A 7,516-nucleotide genomic window follows, 5' to 3' on the forward strand; every position below is an offset into this window, starting at 1 on the left:
TTTGAATATATTTTGATCTACCAAAGTTAAATATATCCAGGCAACAGAAAGAACATTTATAGATATAAAGAAAGTTTTTGCCAAAGATCGAGAAGATTAAAATTATATTGTCTAAATTATCATGTTCTTATATTCTGCTTTATAGTTGTAAAGACTGTAGCTTAAAAAGAAAAAAATTGGGTAAGTAGACATTGCACCCATTTTCATAGTTAAAATTGTTCAAGATAATAATCAAAAAGAAGCCAAATGGAAATGTTGGTAAACTTGTACATAAATATGTTTTTATTGCACAGATCAGTGTTGCTGCTATTGTTTATTGGCCTGTTACTGTTGTTATTAGAGAATGTTTTTCTATGTTCTTAAGGATGGTTATATGTTATATATCTCCCTACACACAAAGTGGTAAATGAAGCTAAGCATGAATTGATAAAGTGAAATTCATTTAAAAAAAAACCCAATGCTTATTCTTGTAGGTTATGCCTAGAAAAATTAAATCCATACCAGTGTAGAAATTAAAAATGTAATATGTCCATTTTGGTGTGCCCTTTAAATGTCAATTAAAAATTATTAAGAATATTGTTTAAGTCTTGTTTATATATTTTTAGCTCTTTAATTGGTTGTATACACATTTAGGATTATCATGCTTTCTTGATTATTTAATCTTCTAAGCACTTTGAAACACCCTTCTTCATCTCTGGTAATATTCTATGTTTCGAAGTCTACTTTGTCTAATACAAATATAGCCACTGTAATTCCCTTATGATTATTGTTTATATGATATGTCCTTTTCCATCTTTTTAATTGTATTTGTGTATTAATATTCATCTCTTGAATTCTACACATACTTGTGCCTGTGTAGCCAGTTTTATGAAAATCTTGTGTGGAAAGCACAAGGAGTTCCCATGTTCCTCCTTCCCACCTCCCCTAGTTTCTCCTATTATTAACATACTGCATCAGTATGAAATATTTATATAATTAATGAACCAATATTGATATATTATTGATGAAAATCTATAATTTACACTGGGTCTCACTCTATGTTGTATATTGTGAGGTTTTTGACAAATGTATAATAACATACATCTACCACTACAGTTTTATATATAATAATGTCACTGCACTAAAAATCCCTGGACCTATTCATCCCTCTCTCCAACCTTGTGAACCCCTGCAACTACTGATCTTTTTACTGTTTCCATAGTTTTGTCTTTTACATCATCTCATTTAGTTATACAGTATGTGGCCTTTTCAAATTGACTCTTTCACATAGCGATATACATTTAAGTCTCCTCCATAAAATTTCATGGCTTCATAGCTCATTTCTTTTTTTATCACTGAATAATATTTATTGTCTGCATGTACCACTGTTTATATATTCACCTATTGAAAAATGTCATAGTTAATTCCAAGTTTTGGAAATTATGAATAAAGCTACTATAAATATTCATGTGTAGGTTATTCTGTGGTATATGAATCAGGCTTCTCCAGAGAAACAGAAAATAGGATGCATATATTTGTGTGTGTGTGTGTGTTTAAAGACAGAGAGGGAGGGATGGAGGCGGAAAGAGAAGGAGATATTATAAGAAAGTGGCTCACACGATGATTATGTTATGAAGGGTGAGAAGTCCCAAGATCTTGTAAGAAAGTTGGAGATCCAGTAGAGCCTGTGTGTATATCTAGTCTGAGTCCAAAGGCCTGAGAACCAGGAAAGCCAAAGGCATAATCTTCAGCCCAAAAGCACAGAGGCTCAATACCCCAAAAGAGCCAATGTTTTAGTTTGAAAAGACCAACACTCCCAGCTTAGCCAGTCAGCAAGGAGGAGTTTCCTCTTACTCAGCTTTTTATTATAGTCAGGTTTTCAGTTGATTGAATAAAGCCCACTCACATCAGGGAGGCTTATCTCTTTTACTCAGTTTACCTATTCATATGTTAATCTCATTCAGAAGTACCCTCACAGACATACCAGGGATAATGTTTGGCCAAATGTATAGGCACCGTGTGGCATCTTGGCTACTTCCAAGTTTGGGCAATTATGAATTAAGCTTTTATAAACATTTATAGATAAATTGTGTTCAAACTGTCTTCAAAAGCAGCTGTATTATTTTGCATTTCCACCAGCAATGAATGAGAGGTCTTCTTGCTCCACATTCTCACCATGATTTCCTGTTGTCAGCACTTTAAACTTTAACCATTCTAAGAGGTATGTACTGGTATCTTATTGTTGTTTTAATCTGCAATTCTCTATGACATGTGATCTTGAACATCTTTTCATATGCTTATTTGCTATTCATTTATCATCCTTGTTGCTATATCTCTTCAGATCGCAACTGAATTTTGGCAAACAGAAAAATAAAACTGGAGCCTTATTTCAACACTATATACCAAAGTCAATTCAAAATGGATTAAAAACTTAAACATTCCTCCATTAGTTTGCTCAGGAAAATTGTCAACAAGTAAAAGAAAGAAAGAAAGAAAAAGAAAGAAAGAGAAAGAAAGAAAGAAAGAAAGAGAGAAAGAAAGAAAGAGAGAGAGAGAAAGAAAGAAAGAGAGAAAGAGAGAAAGAGAAAGAGAGAAAGAAAGAAAAGAAAGAAAACATAGGGGAAACATACAAGACATTGTGTGTGGGTAATGATATTTTGGATTTGATCCCAAAAACACAGACAACAAAATTAAATATAGAGAAATGCTATTACATCAAACTGAAAAGCTTCTTAGTTCATGATGTGTAGCTAAAACAAACAAACTAAAAAGCTTCTGCACAGCAAAGGAAACAATCACCAGAGTAAAGAGACAACCTACGGAATGGGAGAAAATATTTGCAAGCCAGACATCTGACAAGGGGTTAATATCCAATACATGTAAGAAACTCAAACAACTCAATAGCCATAAAACAAACAAATGAAAAAGCAATTAAGACCTGCTTTCTGCTGACCAAGTCTTTTTCTTTACCCCTCCCTAATAAGAAGGAAGAAAAAAGGCAATTAAAAAAATGGGTAACTCCTCCTTAGTATAGTGGTAAAATATAAACATTAAAAAAGTTTTGGGGCCAGTTCGGCGGCTCACACCTGTAATCCCAGCACTTTTGAAGGTCAAGGTGGGCAGGTCGCCTGAACCCAGGAGTTAGAGACCAGCCTGGGCAACATGGCAAAACAGTTTCAAAAAAAAAAAACAAAACATTAACTGGGCTTCAGCCATGTGTGTCACTGCACTTGAGAATGGGTGACAGAGTGAGACCCTGTCTCAAAAAAAAAAAAAAAAAAAAAAAAGCTTTAAGTTGTAAAAATGGGTAAGATCAAAAGAGAAGGAAAGAAAACCATGTGTCAGGAACCTGAATAGACATTTCCAGTGATGTTTTTAAAGCCATGAACTCATTTTGGCACAAAGGCTTTAGCATATGCAGTCATTTACAAAATTTGTTTGTAAAGCCATCATATAAAAATGTGAATTTTCTCACCTGAGTACATGACAAGAAAATGTGGAAATCAATATATAAATCAAATCATCTGTACTGGCACTGTTAATCTAGAAGAAGGTGGTTGCATCGAGAATAGCAAGAATTTAGACCAGCTTATTGAAGTGGGAAAAGAAAAAAAAAGAGCTTCAGAGGTAGGCTTTGCCTCTTAAAAAAATTTAAAATATAGGTCACTGTCAGTGTTGTGCTTGGGAGTTAGGAGTCAAAAACAAACAAACAAACAAACAAACAAACAAACAAAGTCATCGTCTATGAAAAGATAAAAGAAAAAGACTTTGCATCCATTGAAGTATGCAAAAAAGAAAACAATTTTTAAATAAAATAAAGTGGATATATTTGGGAGCTTAGCAATGGACATATAGAATGGAGTGATAGACACTGGAGTCTCCAAAAGGTGGGAGGATGGCAGGGGGATGAGGGATGAAATCCTACCTATTGGGTACAATGTTCACTATTCTGGTGATGAGGATGCTATGCAATATACTTCACCACTATGCAATATATCAAAGCAACAAAACTGTACTTGTACTCCTAAACCCATAAAAATAAAAAATTATCTTGGCTGAGACCTCTTTAAAAAAAATAAAATAAAATAAAATTTTTAAAAGAGAGAGAATAGTAAGAACAGAGCAAGGACATTTAGTCTATACTTTCAAATGGACTTGATCATTTGAAACAATAAAGTTGTTCATTGAATCTTCACAGAGTATTATAAAAAAGTTGTTCATTTGCAGAATTTCCCAACAAGTTAGTATAGATTACATGCTCTTTGATAAAAGCAACAATAAATTTAATTTTTTTTCTTTAGTATTTGCTTTAAGTGAAAAATCCTGAATTTCTTCAGAGGAGGTATAAAAGAGAGAGAGGGAGAAACCTTTAAAACTTGTAGGGATTTCCGATGCCAGTAAACCATGAAATATGAGAGTATATTTAGTAATCATGGTGATTTAGCTCATGGTAATTGGCATATGTATAACTATAATTTGCATTCCAGTTATTTAAACTGAGATATTCTTGATCAGGTTGAACACATTGTGAGTAGAAGATCTCTTTCCCCAGGAAATAGGATGGAGAGAGTCTTCGGAGAATGGCCTCACTGAACTGGTAAGTCAGCTTCCTCTGGATTTTGGTAATTTCCTGTCTTCTTCCGTAATTTCTCAGTGCCCTGGCCATTTTCTGGTAAGTCGTGGTCTTCCTGTTGCCTTTTCTTTTCCCCCAAAGCTCGGCAAGTTTTTCTTTGTTTTTTGATACAAACCGAAAGATGCCTTTGGTTTTATCTACCCACTGAATACAAGATGCCATCTCAGGATTACACAGGGATCCGTGAAGGTATTCAAACAGTCGGAGCTTCTTCCTGCCTTTTCCCCCCTTTTGCTGGAGAATAGTGGGTTGTACCAGCTGGTTTTCAGTTATGTTCTGCAGAGATTGATGAATATTTCCTTCAAAACAGAAGTCCGCAGCACTGTTAATTACCGTTCTCCAATTATAGACAGTCTCCTCTGTAGGCAACACTCCATAGCAACTGGAATTTCCTTTGACATGAGGACAATGGTTGATTAAAGCCAGGTAATTTTTGTAATCTGGCTAGTACTGAAGATCTCCAGTTGAATGTTGCCTCAGAACCTCAAAAGCATCCTCAAATGCTTGACCCAGCTTATCTTATTCAACACATGTCATATTTCATTAATAAATTGACAATTCTGTTCCTTAGCAATTGTTGCCAGAAGACACTTCAACCCTTTATAGAGATGTTTCGTTAATATCAGAATGGTAAATTCAACGGTAGACTCTCATGAAAATAAAAAAGTATTTTCCAGTGCAACGGCTCTGATGAAAAAATAGTAATAATTTTTTAAAAATTAGAATTGTTAACACACAACCATCAAGAACACACTGGCAGAGTTGCATTAAATAGCTGTTTTTAAAGGAAGTTTTTCAAAAGGGGAATTTTTTTAAAAGATACAGTGCCTTCACAATTTCCATTTCATTATATGACCAGTAGACACCAGGGGCTATTATTTTGAAGAGGCACATAGTAGTTTGCATCCCATCAGCCAAAAAAAAAAAAAAAAAAGTTTTCCCATTTTTTATTGTTTTTCTTATTGTTAAAATTTAAGAGTTCTTAGCATATTTTGGATATCAGTCCTTTAATATATTTGTGTTTAAAAAATATTTTCTTACAGTCTGTAGTTTGTCTTTTCAGTCTCTTAACCATGCCTTTTTCAGGGCAGAAGTTTTTAATTTTAAGGAATACCAATTTATCACTTGTTTGTTTTCATAGGCTGTGCTTTTGCTGTTGTATTTAAGAGGTCATTACCGAACTGAAGGTTACCTATATTTTCTCCTATGTTACATTCCAGGAATTTTACAGTTTTGTGTTTTACATTTAGGTTTATAGTAGGTATAAGTTAACTTTTGTGAAAGCTGTATGATTTATGTCTAGTTGCATTGCCATTTTGCACATGGATATTCAGATTTTCTAGCACCATTTGTTTAAAAGACTATCATTTTCCTTTACTAATTGCCCTTACTCCTTTATCAAAGATCAGTTGACTATATGTGCATGTGTTTATTTATAGGTTCTATATTCTACTCCACTGATAGAGTTGTCTATTATCTTACCAATACCATGCAATTATATCTCAATTATTATAGCTTTGTTGTAAATCTTGAAGTTGGGTAGTGTGGAATCTCCAACTTTGTTCTTCTCCAATATTGTAGTGGCTATTCTCTGTCCTTTGTCTATCCTTATAAATGTCAAAATCAGTTTCTTGATAATCCACAAAATAATTTACCAGATTTTTATTGGGATTGAGTTGAATCTATAGAGCAATTTGAAAAGAACTGACATCTTCAGAATATTGAGTCTTCCGATACATGATGATAAAATATTTCTCCATTGACTTAGATCTTCTTGGATTTCTGTCATTAGAGATTTAGAGTTTTCCTTATATCAACTCTATAAATATTTTATTAGATTTGTAATTATTTCCATTTTTGATGCTAAAATAAATAATATATTTTTAACTTCAAATTCCAATTGTTCATTATTGATATTTAAGAAAGCAATGGACTTTTGTATAATAACCATGTATCCTGCAACCTTGTTAAATCACTTATTAGCTAAAAGGGTTTTGTTGTTGCTGTTGTTGTTGTTGTTGTTTTGACATTTTTTAAATGTAAATATAATGTCACCCATGAAAAGACAGTTTCATTTTTTTTTCTTTCCAATTAGTACATCTTTTATTTTCTTTACTCATATTTTGCATCAGCTAGGAATACATGCATGATGTTGAATAGATGTGGTGAGAGCAGATATCCTTGCTTTGTTTCTAACCCAACTTTACATCTTAAAGAACTAGAAAAACAACAAACTAAACCCAAAGCTATCAGAAGAAAAGAAATACTAAATATTAAAGTAGAGAAAAACAAAATAAAGAGAAAAGCAATAGAGAAAATCAACAAAACTTAAGATTTTGTTTTTCACACACATTAACAAAATTCACAAAACTTTTACCAGATTTACTAATAAAAAAGAGAGGAGACTCAAATAATTAAAACTGGAAATAAAATATGGGTCATTATGACTCATTTTTTAAAAAAATAAAAAAGATAACAAAGTACTATGAATGATTGCATGTTAACAAACTGGATATACTGGATGAAATGGGCAAATTCCTGGAAACACACAAAATATCAAGACCAAATCATCAAGAAATAAAATATCTAAACATGCCTATGATGAGTAAAGAGATTGAATGAGTAAACAAAACTTTCCAAAAGCCTGGGCACAGTGGCTTATGCCTGTAATCCCAGAATTAAGGATCACTTGAGCCTAGGCAATTGAGTTATGGTGAGATATGATCATAATATTGCACTCCAGCATGGGCAAGAGAGTAAGACACTGCTTCTAAAAAATAAAATTAAAATTAAAAAATAAATAAAAATAATAAATCAAGACCTTCCAATAAAGAAAGGCACACAGGACCAAATGGTTTCACTAGAGAATTCTACCAAGCATTTCAAGAAGAATTAACACCAATC

The 7,516-nt window shown here is 32.8% G+C and overlaps 1 pseudogene; it reads right to left on the reverse strand.

Moving 5' to 3' along the window:
* Nucleotides 1-4,402: 4,402 nt before the first annotated feature.
* Nucleotides 4,403-5,149, reverse strand: LOC105532159 (annotated as a pseudogene).
* Between the last annotated feature and the right edge of the window lie 2,367 nt (nt 5,150-7,516).

Source organism: Mandrillus leucophaeus, unplaced genomic scaffold (genome assembly GCF_000951045.1).
Source record: "Mandrillus leucophaeus isolate KB7577 unplaced genomic scaffold, Mleu.le_1.0 Scaffold937, whole genome shotgun sequence".
In the NCBI taxonomy this organism is placed as follows: Eukaryota; Metazoa; Chordata; class Mammalia; order Primates; family Cercopithecidae; genus Mandrillus; species Mandrillus leucophaeus.